Raw genomic sequence first — 20,295 nt, forward strand, 5'->3', positions numbered from 1 at the left:
GAGTTAGGTAAGATCCTGGGAAAAGACATGTGGGTTAGGTCCCACTCAAAAGAAACATCGTTGATGATTTAAAAGATAGATTGCACCAGTTGAATTAAATGGCTTGAATGAGATAACATCCTCGAAAGAGCTTGAACGAATGTAGAGTGGAAACACAAATCTTCGAGATACCTTGAGCACTATGGAACAATTGAATAGCGAGAAATGAATGAATATGAGGCGCACCAGCATGAGAAGGTATTTGAAACGAGGAAAAGGATCAACAAAGCTCGAATTGGATCCACCGGAGAAGATGAGAGAACAAATAATGATAACTTGAAACTTCGTTAGTATTTCCTGATAATCACCGGATAAGAATATTGATGGAAAAGAATGGAGAGACTTCACATCAATAAGATGGATACTCGATTAAGAAATCTGAGTCCTTGAAGAAAAAGGGTGGGTGGGCGGGAAAACAAAGGCAACATGGAGACGGATGAAACAAACATCATTGACGAAAACTGAGTTGATCTTGCGGATGTTGAAATGATCGGATCCACTTGAAGAGAAAGACGCCGGTTGAAACGGATTGACATGACAATCTCGATTATCATGAAGGATTAGTATTCCCATAGGAATATGAGAACACCACTTAGGAAAGGTATGGAATCAACACTTGACTTCGAAGCAACTCGAATATCACAACTCAAAACAAAACAAAGGATTGGCTTGCAGAAGAAGTCGGAACGAACATATGATAGAGATTTCGTCCGAAGTTTTCGTGGTGGGGCCCACACGGGCTCGATCGTACAACACCATCATGAACAAGGCAGTGCACATGACATACGAAGCGTCCCCGAGTCAACATAGCCAAGGACTCTTTAAGACACAACGAGACCATAGTAAAACCAATCGTGGATAGGCGAACCACTAGACGTCGAACCCCAATTTCATATCATACATCTGTCGGAAAGATATCCTAGGAACTACTTGAATTCCCACTTATATACTCCCGAAACTTTCCGATTATGCAATCAGGTGTTGGGGATACAGGGGAAACATAATATCTCACCCAAAACTAACAATACCTACATCCAGCTGTATCCATCCTTCAACACATAACCAAGAAACCTTCGAAAAGCATCCGTTATACGAGTTATGGCAACACTCTTGAACTCCCGCCCCAGTACTCGGTGGCATCGAGGTTATCTCACCAACAACTGCATAAAAGATATTTTCGATGTCGGCGAAATTCAGGTATTCCAGAACTGCAACGATAAAATTGTGACGACAACACCTCGGAGCTCAACTCCCCGGGACACTGCCACAACCCCTAAATGTCAGGAGGCACCAAGAACAATGTTCTCGTCACAAAACCATCGGAACGATTCGAAGGTACCCGCGTGATCCTAAAACATTTTTTAGTGAAATTTGAGAAGAGAAGAGTCAAAACTCTACGTCAGGATGCCTCACCAGAGCAGCGAAGGGACTGAGGAGTAAAAAGAATTATACTCTCTGATATATATAATCCTATAAGACTCAAAACATTTTTCTACACTCAACAACGCCAGCGATTCGATCAAGCAGGGGGATCCTAAGTCAGGGAAGGCTCTGATTACCAACTTGTAACACCCACGATGCGGCTATATATCCCACGTGTCGGAGCACGACTTAGAGGCATAACCACATTGTAGGCATGTCGCAAGAGGGGTAATCTTTACACATCCCATGTACTGAATAAGAAAGAGGTACAGAGTTGGCTTACAATCGCCACTTCACACAGTACATGAATATAACATTACATCAACCCGATACAAACAAGGTCCGACTACGGAACCAAAATAAAAGAAGACTACCCCTAATGCAAAAGATCCCCGATCGCCCGGACTGGGCTCCACTATTGATCAACTGAAACAAAACAACACAATGAACAAGATCTTTATCGGGCTCCTCCTTGAGCTTGGTTGCATCACCAGCACTGGTAGCAACGGCACCTGCAACTGGTTTTGGAAGTAAACTGTGAGTCATGGGGACTCAGCAATCTCACACCCTCGCGATTAAGACTATTTAAGCTTATGGGTAGGTAAAAGGTAAGTGAGGTGGAGCTGTAACAAGCACTGGCATATATGGTGGCTAACATACGCAAATGAGAGCGAGAAGAGAAGGCAAAGCACGTTCGTGAACTAGAAGTGATCAAGAAGTGATCCTGAAACTACTTACGTTCAAGCATAACTCCAACACCGTGTTCACTTCCCGGACCCCGCCAAGAAGAGACCATCACGGCTACACACGCGGTTGATGCATTTTAATTAAGTTAAGTGTCAAGTTCTCTACAACCTGACATTAACAAATTCCCATCTTCCCATAACCGCGAGCACGGCTTTCAAAAGTTCAAAACCCTGCAGGGGTGTCCCAACTTAGCCCATCACAAGCTCTCACGGTCAACGAAGGATATTCCTTCTCACAGGAAGACCCGATCAGGCTCGAAATCTCAGTTACAAGACATTTTGACAATGGTAAAACAAGACCAGCAAAGCCGCCCGATGCGCCGACATCCTGATAGGAGCTGCACATATCTCGTTCTCAAGGCAACACCGGTTAGGTCAAGCTACGAGTAAAACCAACCCTCAAGTTTCCCCGAGGTGGCCACGCAGGCTGCCCATTTCGGATCAACACTTAGAGAAGCACTGGCCCGGGGGGTTAAAATAAAGATGACCCTTGAGTCTGCAGAACCCAACGGAAGGAGGTAGGTTGTTAGTGCAAATGGTAAAACCAAGGTTGGGCCTTGCTAGAGGAGTTTTATTCAAAGCGAACTGTCAAGGGGTTCCCATTACAACCCAACCACGTAAGGAACACAAAATCAAGGAACATAACACCGGTATGACGGAAACTAGGGCGGCAAGAGTGGAACAAAACACCAGGCATATGGCCGAGCCTTCCACCCTTTACCAAGTATATAGATGCATTAATTAAATAAAAGATATTGTGATATGCCAGCAAAAATCATGTTCCAACAGGGAACATACTCCATCTTCACCTGCAACCAACAACGCTATAAGAGGGGCTGAGCAAAGTGGTAACATAGCCAAACAATGGTTTTCTAGGACAAGGTGGGTTAGAGGTTTGACATGGCAATATGGGAGGCATGATATAGCAAGTGGTAGGTATCGCGGCATAGCAAAAGAGCGAGCAACTAGCAAGCAAAGATAGAAGTGATTTCGAGGGTATGGTCATCTTGCGTGCAAAGTTCTCCGAGAAGACGAAAGCTTGATCCTCGAAAACGTACTCAACGGGTACCTTGAACATGAACTCGTCTCCCGGATCTACCCAAGGCAAGAACACAAGCAAAGGGAACAACAATTAATCACGGTGCAATGCGCAAGCAACATGGTGCAAAACATGGCATGATATGCGGGATGTAATATGCAATGCATATGTGTGCTCCAGAAGGAAAAGATTGAATCAGGCCTCAACTTGGCAAACCAAGTGTGCCGCTGGAAGGATGGGATGATTTCGGTCGAAATCGATATAAAGATCACCGGAATCGGATGCATGGTTTGCAAATGGCAAGGAAAACAATAATGGCACTGAGTTGCGATTAACAGCACGATGCCATCTAAAATGCAACAAGAAGATAAGATACTGCACTCTAACATGGCAACAAAGCACATGGTAGTGATCCACTCAAGATGCTTGACAAAAGATGAACACTGAGCTACGGCTAAATCACACAAGAGCAGGGTCAAACAATCATGGCAAAAGTGCAAAAGATAACAAGTTCACAGACATAGTGAAAATACTAACATGTCAGGAATTAACATCAGGAAGCAATGTTTAGAGCAAGATAACAACATGCTACAGGAACATATCATGGCAAAGCAAGGCATGGCATGAAACTACTCAAAGCATACAACAGAAGACCTTACTGACCATAAGCGAAAAGGGATCAGAAGATATGATGGCACCCATATAAACATAGCAAGTATCGTTAACAGATTCAGACTTAGCAGAAAACTGAACATGGCATAAACAAAGTTACGAAGGCATGTTTACGAGCTTGATGCACTCAACACAAGTCATTTCATGACAAGCTAAGCATACTACCAGCAAGAAGGCATGATTATGAATCTAACCATGGCAAGAACAATCTCATAGCATGCATGGATCAACTACAACAACCTCGGCAAAATTGATTCACACGTAAACAATCTGCCACGAACATTTTATAGCAAAAGTAGAGCAAGATTGAGTCATGCTAGGGTAATCCATAATTGCAAAAAAGACATGGATAGATAGAACATAACAATATATCAAAATCATCCTTACTGAACATGCTCAAAAGAGGCATGGATCACTCTGTAGCAACATGAATACATGGCATAAAAATAACATCACGAAAATGACTTAGAAGAATTCTAAGTCCCTGAAAACAGCAACATCACGAGAGCTACTTTGCATACATGTGCTAGTCACCACATTGATCACAAAAATACATGGCATACACCCCTATAAAGATGGCATGGCATATAACAAAACACATGAAGGGCTTATGCTCATAGGAGGCACACAATAATAATGGCAAAAATGACAAATGTCCATAATCTGTTAAGAAACAGACACTAACATTACATAGCACTCTTGCATCAACATTTAGGGCATCAAGATGAACTCAAATGAACATGCTACAATGGAATGAAATGAAGAGGACATCGAGGCGAACAATTTGATATGCCACACGCACGAATCGGAGCAACAGTGATGAAGTTATGACATGATGAAGTATGCATCGGAATTTAAGATTTAAAAGACTTGGTGGAAATTTGACCTCACGGGAAAAGTCAACGGGTGAGCTGGCGGCGGATCTCGCCGGAGCCAGGGAAGAAGATGGCCGGAGAGGATGGGGTTGCCGGCGAGGGGGGCGCCAGATCCGGCCTTCCCCGCGGCCGGATCTAGGGCCGATGCGGGTTCGGGAGGCCGCCGGGGACGAGGAAGATGGCGGGGCCTCCAGGCGGTGGCGTGGCGCAACAGCGCGGTGGAGGGATCCGGCGTGCGCGGGGCGGCGCTAGGGTTCCATCGGCGGGAATGGGGCGCTGAGGCGCGGGCTCGCGTGGGCCCGATTCGGGTCCCGCGGGCCACGCGGTGGAGGAGAGAGAGGCGGCGACGCGTGGCGGCGCACGATTGGACGAGGCGGTGGCGGAGCGGACGTGGCAGCGCGCCATCGGCCGGGGCGACGTGGCGACAGGCGGTGGACACGTCCGGCGCGGCGTGGACGCGTCCGGTGGCGCGGGGAAGGTGGGATCTAGGGTTCATCCGGGAAAATTCGAGGGGAGTCACATATTTATAGGTAGGAGAGTCCAAATGAGGTGCGGTTTTCGTCCACGCGATCGTGATCGAACGATCGAGAGGATGGAGGGGGTTTGGATGGGTTTTGGTCCACTTTGGAGAGGTGCTCGGCTGCAACACAAACGAGGCCTTTATGGTTCCCCGGTTAACCGTTGGAGTATCAAACCAAGTCCAAATGGCACGAAACTTGACAAGCGGTCTACCGGTAGTGATCCAAGACCGCTTGGCAATTCTTGGTCCAATCCGAGAACATTTAAAACCCACACACGAAAAGAGGTAAAAAGGGACACCAGAGGACATAGGAGAGTCGGATTGCAAAATGGACAATGGGGAAAAAGCTCGAATGCATGAGACGAACATGTATGCAAATGCGATGCACATGATGACATAATATGAAATGCATGACACGCAAACACATGACAAGGCAACAACAGCGAATAACTGGAAGACACCTGGCACAACGGTATTGGGGCGTTACAGGTCCAGAGGTTGAAGCGAAAACGTCCGCCATGACAATTGTTTTTATAATTCATCTAGGTTAACATATGTCAAGGAAAGTACATAGTCACTAGGACTCAAAAATTTCCTCCTCTATGCCATCCAATAAGCCGTCTAACTTACAATCCTGCTGGGAATACTTGGCGGCTACTTCTACTTTGTCCTATACGAAATTAATGGGAAATTCTTTTCCGTCTGACCCTAGAGGTTCGACTAGAGCCATATGATTCGGATCAAGCTTGGTATACCGTGTTTTCACCGTGGCCCAGGCTTCCCGTGCACCTTCCCGACCAGCCGATATCTTCCACGGTCGAAAGCGCTCCCTTGAATAGATGTATCAGCTCATCCATCTTTCCTGGAGGGGAGGTGGATGGCCATAGGGCCTTGGCAACACTTCGCATCACCTGCCGAGCTTCCTCATGCACCTACGACAGCTCTTGTAGCAGATCGCTCAATGATCCGGACATCTCCTCTTCGGGACGACCGGTCAGCATACCTGCAGATATAACTCTATCGGCATCTTCTACCTATGAATTATTCAAAGGTAAGTTCGACCACATACTGAATATGCCGCCTCGCAGCCTTTTATTCTCCTTTATGAAGTCCGCCAGCTAGGCCCGTACATCTTTCAGATCTTCGCCCAGTTGGGTGCTCGATTCCCGGAGCTTGTTTTTCTCTACGAAGACCTTTGTTAACACACGCTCACCCACGGCTAGCAGTTTTTGGGATCCTTGTTCTCCGCTTCGAGCGGCTTCCAGTTGTTCTTGCAGTTGACCTAATGATCCAATTAAGAGGCGAGCAACCATGTTAGCATTATTGGTATACCATTATGTTTTCTCGATGGAGGGAAACACTATGAGGAGATGCCTTCCTGGATTTCTCCAGTTCGGCATTGGTCGCATTTAGCTGGCTCCGACATTTTTCCAACTCCTGAGATGACAGGTTGTTCTTCGCCTTAAGCACCTAGTTATACATTAATCCTTAAATCAGTTGTATAAACTACTTTAAGTCTCGGGGGCTACTGGTGTATGATTATTAAATCTATGCTTACCCACATATCTTTCCGATGTTGGTGTGTGGCTCGGACAAAGCTTAGATGTATGCATCGGCCGAATAAAGGCATTAAACGCCTCTTTTGAAAAACTAGGGTTACGAAGAACGGCCCTCTGACGATGATTCATAGCGCTCTCCACTTCAGAGTTCGTGACGGAAATGTCGTCTGAATCCTCTGTGGAAGGCCAGTTCGGCGCTACTCCTGTGTTAGTCCCCGTCCTTTGGGCAGGGTCTGGAAACTGACTAGTGGAGGCACGTCCGGTCGGATCTCCGGACACAGTCCGGCGGATACTTTTCCTGATAGGATACGGCGAATGGCATTACAATTTGATGTGACGATCAGAATGGATATTCTTGAGAAGAACAACCCTACCTCTGTGACGAGGGTTCTGCCATGTTATCATTTGCTTTCCTCTTCAAAGATGTGCCAGGCATGGACACTGCTCTCCTCAGAGATGCTTGCAGTGCACGTTGCAGTGCTGAGCACCTCCCATTTGAAACACGGAATGGTGTGGTGGGTGAAGCGTAGTAAGGGAACTCTTTCAAAGAAAGTGTCTTTTGAATTACTTACATGCGAAGCAGGAAGGAGGCCAGGGTAATCGGCGATGATAGGTACATCCGTGTCGTCATAGCTCGTCTGATAGAATACTCCATCCTCGAGCTCCACAAATATGTCCGTATCTTGTTCGTATCCGGGGTCAAGATCCCGGTTGCGATTCTCGGCTGAGGGGCAGGGTCATGGATCCCCTCGACAGCCTTTCGTTATTCCTGTCATGAATGGATAGGATACTCCTCGTCAAAGATAATTCAGGGACAGGAGTAACATAGTGGAGTCAGAGCTTACCCAGCTAGGAGGATTATACATGGAAAATCTGTCTCGATATTGGAGACGGGTGAACTCCTCCTTCCCCCCCCCCCCCTTTATATAGTTCGGCCAATATTTTAGCCAGAGCGGTGGGGGTCTTTGGACCCTTCGGACCGCAACGTGAGGTATTGTCTTCCCCATTATAGTGCCACATGGGTAGCCCTCTGTATTGGAGTGGTTGGACCCCCACGCTATGGAGATCGCCATTACCTCGACTATTGACAATCCGTACTAGGCGAGCATCTTAATATTGCCCAACAGCAGACTGATCTCTGCGCTATCCTCCTCCTCCTGGCTCCGAGGACGCCAGCTATGGTGTTTCTTCAACGGAGCACTTGAAAATTCGGGGAGGCCCATACGGACTGGGTCGGGAAGAGCGACGTCATCGATATAGAACCATTCAGAAGGCCACTCTTCGGAAGCCTTCTTCGGTGTGCCGGACAGGTATCCGATGCCGGCCATGCGCCACACTTCGGCTCCCCCCACTTCAAATATTGATCCTCCTTGATTACGAGGGACGAGGCAGAACAATCTTCTCCATAAATCGAAATGAGGCTCGCAACCCAGGAATAGCTCGCATAGAGCGACATAACTTGCAATATGCATGATGGAGGCGAGAGTGAGACTGTACAGATGGAGGCTGTAATACTCCACCAGACCTCGAAGGAAGGGATGGATCAAAAATTCGACACCTCATAACAAGAAGGGGAGAAGCATACTCGTCCCCCGCTGGACGGATTGGGGAAGTTCTCCGCTTGAACCCTGCCATTGAAGGATGTCATCCCTACTCGTACGGGGACCAAATCCGTGGGAGGAAGAAAGCCCTGTGCTTGCAGGTTCACCAGCTAGCTGTGTGAAACAGAACATCTCTCCCAATCCCCCTTTTCAGAGTTATGGGATGAGAGGAAGAGCTGGCAGCACTAGCCATGTTGGGGTGGTTCTGCTCCGCAAGCTCTGAGGATTTTTTTCGTGGGATTTGGAAGGGATTTGAGATCTATTCTCTTCAAATAGGCACCTTTCTGGTGCGGTTAGGGTGGTATATGTAAAAATACCCTAGACCTCTTGTATTCACTCGACACGTGGAAGCTAAAGTCAAGAAGGCGCGAAAGCCGAGGGGTGCGACATTAAGTGGAGAATCGAATACATTACTTTAAAGTCATAGGAGGAGGAACCTGCCTTGCAATGCCGAAGACTATCTACACGCCGAACACCTCATCATTGAAGTTTGATTCGGGGGCTACTGAGGGATTCCTGGACTAAGGGGTCCTTGGGTGTCCGATCTATTGGATATGGGCCAGACTGTTGGGCCATGAAGATACAAAGACCAAAGACTCTACCCGTGTCCGGATGGGACTCTCCTTGGCGTGGAAGGCAAGCTTGGAGACCAACTATGAAGATTCCTTTCTCTGTAACCGACCTTGTGTAACACTAGATCCCTCCTGTGTCTATATAAACCGGAGGGCTAGGTCTGTAGATACTGTCTGAATAATCATAGAAAGGTTAGACTTTTAGGGTTTAGCCATTACGATCTCGTGGTAGATCAACTCTTGTAATACTCTTATTCATCAAGATCAATCATGCAGGAAGTAGGGTATTACCTCCATAGAGAGGGCCCGAACCTGGGTAAACATTCTGTCCCCCGTCTCTTGTTACCATCCATCCTAGACACATAGTTCGGGACCCCCTACCCGAGATCCGCCGGTTTTGACACCGACAAGCACAACACCTTCTTCGAGTCCGCAAAGAAACCACACAAGAAGCCCAAGATCTCCTCAGATAGGTTTTGGAGATACGAGCAACGCAGCTACTACTCTTGCATACTGTATAATCAAGACATGATTTTTCCTCACCAACGTCTTGACTGCGAAGCCATTGCTGGGCTGCCATGACTTGATTGCTTCAGAGAAGTCAGACTGCTCCAGTTTGTAACTGACAAGGAGCATTGGAATGAAGAGCTTCTGCTGTAGTTCTATGCTACACTTCACATCAGAGGCTACAACAGGGATCCGAAGACATGGATCCTTGAGTGGATGATAGCCAATGTCCATCTTGAAGCCAAAGCTCAAGATATCCTCGAGCTAACTTCCCTTCCCACTCCTGGTGATCTATTTGAACTAGGTTGTCAGCTATATCATAATGAACTGCAGAGCATCTTTCAGAAGCCAGAACCCAACATGAGCCAGATGCTCAGTATGATGAAGCCATTGTCCATGGATGCTGAATATCCCAAGGAGTTCTTTGTCAAAGACCTTGAGTACCTGCCCTGCACCATCTATCATATTCTGAGGCGTACTCTCTGGCCTATCAAGGGATATTCTCTAGACGCAAGGCTTGAAGGCGCTATGAAGACATTGGTCTTCTACACTCTCAATGGCATCAGATTCAACACGCCAGATTTCCTCATCCGACACATGGCAGCTTCAGGAATTGATATGTTTGGCCTCAAATTCTATGCACCATGGGTCATGTGCTTTATAAAGCTTCACTCTACGGTCAACTATCAACCTTCAACATGCAATCATGTTGTTTTCTTGCCTGATGTTGACATGTCTCATGAAGCCATATACCCTGTGCCTGCTAAGGCGCCAGTGCGTGAAGACAATGCTGCTTTTCAAAGCTTCACATAGCTAGTTGATTGAGTTCATGTGCCCAATCCTCCTGCTCCCGATGGGCCTCTGGCTGGTTAGCTACACTTGCCGCATCATGCAAACACTTATGCGAATGCCAACACTATAGCTCAAAGGCCTTAGAAGCATCCTCTGTCCTCAACGACAAAGATCTTCTTGTATCACTTCATCAGAAGCAGGACGGACATCATGATTGGCTGAAGCATCGGATGTAGAGTCTTCTTGTTGATGTAAATCGCATTCGCAATCTGGCTACCAAGAATTCATCCATTGCGCATGAAGCATGTCGACGGTCCTGTAAGAGCCTCACACTGCTCTGTTCTGAAGATGATCTTCGCGAAGATGGCTTCACAAAACAATTCAAGTTTGACTCCAAGCCTCAATATTCTGCAAGTTGGCATCCAACACCTTCCATTGAAGATTCAGAGTATTCATCTTCCACTGCAACTGTTGTTGTGAGAGTCATTGATGAAGAAGACGACACCACTTCACCAGCGATGGCTTTACTGGATCACAACTCTACACCAGGCCCGTCTGCGCTGCCCGATACCAACGTCGACCTTGCTGCTCCAACATCTTCTCCGACTGGGAACGAGTAGATACTCTTTATCTTCAAACCTTTTTAGTCCTTACTGACTAAAGGGGGAGAAGCATATGAGTTGATAGTCTTCAAGCAGGTCCATATGGGTCGGTTGCTTATTTTTGCTAAGTCTTACAACTCTCATTCTTGAAACTTTTGCCTTTTCAGCTGTAGCACACTTAAAACTTGATGGTCGTCTACTACTTTTTGCTGCTACCCCGTGACACGATGATAAATTCCACATGAAGTCATTCTGCACACGCCCATTTCTCATTGTGCATTTCATTATTCTTCATTATTTATGTATGAATGATGAATTTTCTTCATGTGTTGAAGAGGAACTCCACAAAGTAAAACCTGCCATGTGCATTTTCTGTCAAAAGCAAACTACTTATATGCACATCTTCAGGGGGAGCCCTTTCTAACTCATGAAGACAATGCCTATGTACTTTAACTTTCACATACTTTTATCCCCATTGAAAACTTCAACCAGTTTGTCATCAATCACCAAAAAGGGGGAGATTGTAAGTGCATATAGTGCCACCCCTAGTTGGATTTCGAGTATTGACGACAAACGTGGTTGAGGGACTAATGTGTTTGTGAGAATTGAAGGAAAACATAGGTAGTAGTCCCTCAGTGATTCGGTTTACCTACCAGAGATGACCCAAAAAAATGTATGAAGACATTGAAGACGATGGTGGTTCGTGAAGACATTCACGTTGAAGATAATGACCCGTGAAGACATTCACTTGAACACTATGGAGTGCGAAGACATAGTTTCTTTCGTAGTTCTTTTTCTTCTTTCTTGAGTCATAGGAACCAACGTACTATTAAGTGTTGTCCAAGTGAACAAAGTTAGATGACTGCAGTGATACTCAACCTAAATCCTATGTCTTCGAGCGAAGACAATGAGAGAAAATCTTATCCAGAGTTGGATGAGTCAGCTTTTCTTGTAGCCCAAGCCAAGCTGCTGCGTGTGTTTGAAATCCGACTGTTGGACATGTGTCGGTTCCTTAGTGACCCACGTCATTTCAGACATGTCACGTCGGATTGCCTCCAGCCTATAAATAGCCCACCCCTACACCATAAATTGGTGGCTGCTCAGAGTTAGTGCATGGCTCTTGTCATTTGAGAGTAACCCACCTTCGAAGCCTTTGAGAGAGAGATCATTGCAAGGACAAAGCCCAAAACACCCAGAGCCAAAGAGTGTTAGGCATCACTGAATTATTTCTGTCCACGTGACCTGAAGATTTGTTACACTTGGGGACTGTGAATCCTCCAGCTGGTTAGGCATCGCATTCTGAGCATCCAAGAGTCATTATGGATTGCCGGTGAATGAAATCTGTGAAGGTTTGGAAGTCTACCTTGAACACTTACTAGAGTGATTGGGCGAGGAATGGGTGTCCTAAGCTCAAGCGGAATAAGGTGAAGACACATTCTTCTGAGTTCAATCTCAGCCTCCCTAACCAGACGTACAGTTGTCACAGCAACTGGAACTAGTCTACCAAATCCTTATCTTCACCGAGCAACTGGTTATATCCCCTACTTCCTTTACATTTCAGTCTATCTTCGTGAAGTCATTGCTCGCTTGCCTGATCTATTTGACTTCACCATGTGAAGACTATTATCTGTTTGGCTTCATACCGTCTTCCATTCTGATCCATACTACCTAGCTGATGTTAGTCTTCGTACTTTCACTATACTTCTTACTTGATTATGGCTTGTCTAGTGTAGTTCATCTTCCACTGCATATCATATAGGTTCATTTCAAAAATTTAGTCTTCAAAGACCTCGTCTTTTCAAGACTTTTGTAAGAATCGCCTATTCACCCCCTCATGTCAATAACTAGCACTTTCACAAGTCAAGGTCATACAATGAAAAAAGATCTTCTAGTCATGATCGTAATTGCTACAATTGCGAAAGACCCGGACACTACTCCAATGAGTGTGCGGCTCCCTACAAGAAAAGAGAAGACTCACCAAAAAGGAGGAGTAGAAGAGATGGCTCACCTCCAAGAGAGAGAAGGAGTAGAGATGAAGATGATTTTCTGTGTGATGATGATTTACTTGTTGACAACACTACTGATTAAAACTATGAGGAACTTGCTAGTAATCATGATAATGAAGATGAAACGAAGGACAATGATAAGAAGGAGATTGAGCGTCTAACTAAAGAACTAAACACTCTTAAGTTAGCTCATCAAACAACTCTAGAGGATCATAGAGAGATCCTAAGGACTCATGAGAAGCTACGCTTCGAGAAGATAAATTTAGAGCAAGAGCACGAGATTCTAAAAGCTATCAATGATGATCTTCGAAAGAAGAGTTCTTCTTATCTTGCCAAATTTCACCTCTTGTCTACTTATATGCCACAAGTAAAATCTAGCAACAAGAGCAAGAAAGAGTCTTCCTCTAGTAGTAACAGCAATCATGTTAAATCCAATATTGTTGCTTCTAGTACTTCCCTTGATTCCACTAATGATTATCTTAGCCAAGTTACACCTGAGCAAGAAAATAGCTTATTAAAGGGAATTATAGATAAAGGTGTTTACAAGAGCCTTGCCGGGAGCAAGCCATTTGAGGAAATTGTACACAAGCAAGGAAGGCACCGGAAGAATCAAGGTGTTGGTTTTGAACAAAAGTTCAATGCCAATGTAGTTGAGCGGGAAGAAGAACAATACCCCAATACGAAGTTTGTTCGTCTACAAGAGAAGTATGACCCCACTTGTTTCAAGGGAACACAAGATCAAGATGATCTTCCACCACAAGACCATGAGCTAAAAGGCAAGGATAAGCTTGAGATTGAGTCATTTTAAGAAGCTCCTAAGGGCATGGTCAAGTGGGTTCCCAAGACTATGTCAAGCTCTACATCATCAAGTTTAACTACCACTCCAAGGGTTCCCATCAAGTTGTTGTGGATCCCAAACAAGAAGAACTAGAGTGTTCTTGAGGGTGACTCCACCAACATACTACACTCATATTCTTTTTGGCAACGACTTGTGCAATCAACTTTCATATCTTGCACTAGTTCATGGAGTCACAAACCCTATTGTTGGTAAGATAGGGGACAAGGTAACCTAATGCATTCATGGACATCATCATATGAGCAATTCAATCTATTTCTACGGATATCTTTGTATGTTCCTTGTGGGACTAACCCATGTAGGTATTGAAAGTGCAACACTCCAATAGTTTGCTTCAAATGATCTACATCAACATTGAACATCCACATCTTCACTATCTACATGAAGTAATAATCGACAAAACCCAAGGTTAGTTCATCCCTCTTAGGGGGGATATCACATCTAGGGGGAGATTTACTCTAAAAAAATATTGATCTAAAGCAACACTAATGGTGTGAACACATTAATGCTTTATGTAAAAGTGGTAACCCCACTTGTGCTTAAACGATGACTATGACCTATGATCAAATGTTCTCATTTGACTCCTCAGTCAATATACTCATATATAGATGACTTAGTCATTGCTAATTTCTTGATAGATGCTACAATTGTTTGTGCATGCTTTGTCACATGTTTCATTTGCTATCTTATTGTGTGAGGATGTTGGTTGCATATTTACTCCATTCGAGGACATCCATTTGTTGTTTTTATTGTCTTGGTTTTTATTGGCCAAATGAATGGACAAGAATCCCTAAGAATTTTCTCTAGCTATCTATGCTCTTATTGTATCAAACTCTATTCATGCTACATCACAAAAATTGAACAAGTCTTTTCGGACCATCCGGGTGAGGAACACTCGGAGCCACCAATCCATCAAGGGCTGCTTTCCAAAACCTTCGTGTGCATTTTGGTCAGACCAACTCACTCAAAGTCGGTCACACCGAAAGCACTAGACTGACCTATGTTTTCATCTCGGTGCTACCAATTTTAATGACTATGTCCCACCGAGTTGCAATAACTGCACACAGTTTTGCATCTCGGCACCACTGAAACGTTCCATTCAGTGCCACTGACAGCAGCTGGGTATATATACTCAGCAGATCTGTTTGGTTTAAATATACTTCAAACCTCACGAGCCTGCGCCAAGTGCCGTCGCCCCCTTGGTCTCCTAATCATCACCGTCTTTGCCTGTGCGCCTTCGCCGCAGGTCTCCATTGCCGTCAACAGGAATCTACACCACCATTGCCGCCATAGAGAATCGTCACCGAATTAGGGTATGATTCGATCTCCTCATGCTATCCCCTTCCGATTCTATGCACAAGGAAAATGCCTAGTACCTGCCACTTTTGAAATCATTCTATCCACTAAAATGTTCCAATAGATTAGACTCGAAGAAAAAATTTAGGGTTACATTTCCGCCGAACTCATCTCGGACCGACCAAAATGAAACTTTTGGTTCCATCGATTGGCTATGGCCATTGCACTAAGTACAACTAGGTGCCACCGAAATGTACTAATCGGTGAGACCGACAGTAGAATCTCAGTGAAACCCTAGCATCTCAGATCCACCGAACCACAACTCGGCCTACCAGATCTTGTGTGTTTAGACTCTGTTAATGCTTCGGTGTCACCGAGATGTTCATATCGGTAGCTCTGAAATGCTTTCTGCAGAAAACTAAAACTAAAGTTTTGATCCAATTTTTTGAAAAATCAACTGCTTTTTGTGATGCCCATCCACTCTGCCCATACCTATCTATTCATAGGGTCCGCATTGCAAGATGTCTGATGCAAGTGATAGCCAGAACTAGTTAGAGAGTGAGGGCACTAGCCCTAGCGGTAGTTATGATGAGGGAAGCATGAGCACACCGAGCAATCTGCCTAAAGCTGCCACAAGAACAAGGAAGAAGAAAAAGCTCAGAGAGTGAGGATGAGGTTTTCGTTGGTAATGAGGAAATAACCTCGAGGAAGGAAGTGCTAAAGAAAGAATATGGCACAACAGCTGCTACTAAACCAGGTCTCAAGAAGAAAGCCCCTTCCCAAAGGGTTCCTATGTCTAAAGCCATAAAATCTAAGTTCCACAAGAGACCATGTAATTCACTCTTTAGAAAATAGAAGAAGAAGATGCCATTGGAAAGAAAAAGATGAAAGAGAGTGAAGGAGACCATTGGCAGAGTGATTGGTAGACCATCTATGATGGTGGATGATGAAGAGCAGGAGGAAGAGGAACCAGCTTCACCTCCTGCTAAATCTTAGAAGCTCATGGAAGATGCCATGAAGTCAGGTGTTGCTCCATCTAAGCCCAAGCCTAAACCTAAGGCTGCTCCACCCAAGAGGTCAACTAGGAATATCCCAGCTGCTGAAAAGAACAAGGCCCTAGTGCCATATGTTCAAGAGGATGATGAGCCACTAGTGCTCTGAAAGTTGAAGCCAAAGATTCCAGATCTTGATGATGGACATCTAGTTGCTGAAAATGTGATGCTTAGAAAGGACAAAGGTCTGAGAGATTGGAGGAAAAGTGATCCTTGTTCTGCAAGGAGAAGAACAACTCGTGACTATCATTTCCATAACCGTGAATAGCAAGACTTTTATGAGACAGTGTTTCTTGACAAGAAGCCCATCATAAGCAACATGAAGTGGGTGGACTGGAAGTACATAGATGCAAATGAAGATTACTTCCCCCATGTTCATGAGAGCTTCAGGCTTACTGGATTTGATGCTTTAACTCTAGAGCCAAATGACAAGCTTTTCCATAAACCGTTTTATAAGGAGACATGCCGATAGGATTTTTGTATGCTGTTCTAGAAGCCCAAAGTGCATCATCTAATTTCTTAGACCAATTCTTCCTAGACCTATTGACAATTTTCTGCAAAATTAACTTTATTTCCCTATTGCTAACTTCAACTTGACCACTAGACTGGGGATGATAAGGTGATGGAATTCTACGGTTAACATCATACTTGGAAAGCACTTTACGGAAAGAACCATGAATAAAGTGTGAACCACCATCAGTAATTATGTATCTAGGGGCTCCAAACCTTGGGAAAATAACTTCCTTAAGCATTTTAATAGTGGTGTTGTGATCATCACTACTGGTTGGAATAGCTTCTACCCACATTGTAACATAATCAACAACAACCAGAATATGTGTATACCCATTAGAGGAAGGAAAATGTCCCATGTAATCAAATCCCCAAACATCAAATGGTTCAATAGCAAGTGAATAATTCATAGGCATTTCTTGACGCTTACCGATATTACCTATTATTTGGCATTCATCACAAGGTAAGACGAACTTACAGGCATCCTTGAAGAGAGTAGGCCACTAAAATCCAAATTGCAATACCTTGTGAGCAGTTCTATCTCCAGCATGATGCCCTCCATAAGCTTTGAAGTGACATTTCCATCTCAGGTACAGAACGTCTAATAATACCATCTACTCCTTCTTTATAAAGATGTGGGCCATCCCAAAAGTAATGTCTTAAATCATAAAAGATTTTTTTTCCTTTTGTTGGTATGTAAAGCTAGGTGGTAAATATTTAGCAACAATGTAATTAGCATAGTCAGCATACCAAAGAGTATTACGAGCAACATTTGTTGCATCTAACTGCTCATTAGGAAAACTATCAACAGTAGGTAGTGGGTCATCAAGCACATTTTCAAGCCTAGACAAGTTATCAGCTATGGGGTTCTCAGCTCCTTTCCTATCAGTGATATGTAAATCGAATTCTTGTAGCAAGAGAACCCATCGAATAACTCTAGGTTTAGCATCTTTCTTTTCCACAAGATATTTAATACCAGCATGATCGGTGTGAACAGTTACTTTTGAATAATCAATAAAGATGTAAATTTATCACAAGCAAACACCATTGCTAAGAATTCTTTTTCAGTAGTAGCATAGTTTCGTTGATCACTTTCAAGAGTTTTGCTAGCATAATGAATAACATTCAATTTCTTATCAACTCTTTGTCTTAGAACATCACCAACAGCAAATCACTAGCATCACACATAATTTCAAAAGGCAAGTTCCAATCAGGAAGTTGAACAATAGGTGCAGAAATTAAGGATTTCTTGAGGGGTTCAAAGGCTTCTAAACAATCATCATCAAAAACAAAAGGAATATCCTTTTGCAAAAGATACGTAAGAGGCCTAGAGATTTTAGAACAGTCTTTGATAAATCTCCTATAGAAACCAGCATGACCTAAGAAACTACGAATACCTTTGATATCTTTAGGACATGGCATTTTCTCAATTGCATCAACATTAGCTTTGTCCACTTCAATACCTCTTCCAGAAATTTTATGGCCCAAGACAATACCTTCATTAACCGTAAAGTGGCACTTTTCTCAATTCAAGACAAGATTTCTTTGCTCGCATCTTTGTAAAACTCGGTCAAGATTGCTTAAACAATCATCAAAAGACTTCCCATAAATAGAGAAATCATCCATGAAAACCTCAACAATCTTTTCACAAAAGTCAGAGAATATAGTAGGTGCATTGTATAAACCGAAAGGCATATGTCAATAAGCATAAGTTCCAAAGGGTCAAGTAAAAGTGGTCTTTTCTTGATCAGGCCGAAAAACAGGTATTTGTGAAAAACCAGAATCTCCATCAAGTAAGCAAAAATGTGTGTATTTAGATAATATTTCTAGCATTTGATCAATAAAAGGTAGAGGGTAATGATCTTTTCTAGTTGCTTTGTTTAATTTTCTAAAATCAATTGCCATTCTATAGCCTGTAACAATTCTTTCTGGAATAAGTTCATTCTTATCATTAGGAACAACAGTAATACCTCCTTTCCTAGGGACACAATGAACAGGACTTTCCCATCTACTATCAGCTATATGATAGATTATATCTACTTCTAGAAGTTTTAATATTTCCGTTCTTACCACTTCTTTCATCTTCGGATTTAATCGATGTTGGTGATCAACAACGGGTTTAGCATGAGGTTCCTTATTAATCTTGTGCTTACATAGAGTGGGACTAATGCCCTTTAATCATCAAGAGTATATCCAATAGCAGCTCGGTGCTTCCTTAGAACTTTCAATAATCTTTCTTCTTCATGTTCTGAAAGTTTAGCACTAGTAATAACATGATATACCTTCTTTTCATCAAGATAAGCATATTTCAAAGTGTTTGGCAATTGTTTTAATTCAAACACATGATCACCTTTAGGTGGAGGAGGACCTCCTAGAGTTTCAATAAGCAAATTGTGTTTAAGAAAATGACGTTGTTAAAAGAAAATCTTATCTATTTCTTTTCTTTCATGCATATGTAAATCATTTTCAAGGTCTAGCAAATAATGTTCTAGTGGATCAGTAGGAGGCACATCAATAGAAGCAAGACCAATTATTTCATCCTCATTAGGCAATTCTTTTTCATGAAGCTTTCTACTAAACTTGGAAAAATTAAATTCATGACACTCATCACGGAAACTAACACCAACAATTCGTTTCCCACACACTACTGCAGGATGCTGCTAACGCGATACTACCAGCAGAGACCCTTCAATGAAACTGTGTGCGATGCCATAATCACAAATGGTGGTGTAAGAAACTGTCAAAAGGTGGAAAACATTTGCGAAGGTGGAGCCATCAAACACGGTTCAGATTTTAGTTGCGTGTGCGACGCAGGGCATATGATTCAGTTCAATTAACTATTTGTGATGAGGAGGAACAACAGAAATGGGCAGCCAGATGGAGGTGTGTGCGATATACATCATACAGTTCAGTCAGATGAATTGTTTGTGATTAGGAAACACAAAAGAAACGGCCAGCCAGATGATGGTGTGTGCGATATACGACATGCAGTTCACTCGGATGAACTGTTTGCATTGAGACATAAGAACATAAATGGTTGAAATTAACAAGATGTGTGTGATACGCGGCTAACAGGTATGTAATCAAAAATGTGTGTGAAGACCGATAATAATACACATGATTGCTGCTAATATGACGTGTGTGTTGTGTGATGGGATTGCATACAGAACAACATATATATATATACACACACACTTATAAGGACATGCTTGCATAACCAAATTAAACATCCAGTTACATAGGCGGTTACTACAACCATGGCATTTGCACATACCAAAGTAAACTATTGCATGCATAATTACATAGGTGGCTACTACACACATGACATTTCCACACACCAATAAGTAAACTATTTATTACATGCATGATTAACTAGCATAAACGATCATCTGATCATCCGGGCTCGTCGAATTGGGCAACGAGGCACTTCCTCATGTCAATGATCTGCATGTGCATCTTTTAGCATGTGTACACAATCTTGGCCACGAACCTGAGGTGAGGTTCATCCAGTTGTCGTATCCAGGGCATGTGCCAGGATAGGGGACTTGTTCTCTAGGCATCCCGCTTTATCTTTTCATAGTAGGGGTCGATGATGGCCGAGGCAAGTTCGACTAGGTAGTCCTTCTTAG

The sequence above is a fragment of the Triticum dicoccoides genome, chromosome 3A, assembly GCF_002162155.2.
Source record: "Triticum dicoccoides isolate Atlit2015 ecotype Zavitan chromosome 3A, WEW_v2.0, whole genome shotgun sequence".
NCBI classification, from domain to species: Eukaryota; Viridiplantae; Streptophyta; class Magnoliopsida; order Poales; family Poaceae; genus Triticum; species Triticum dicoccoides.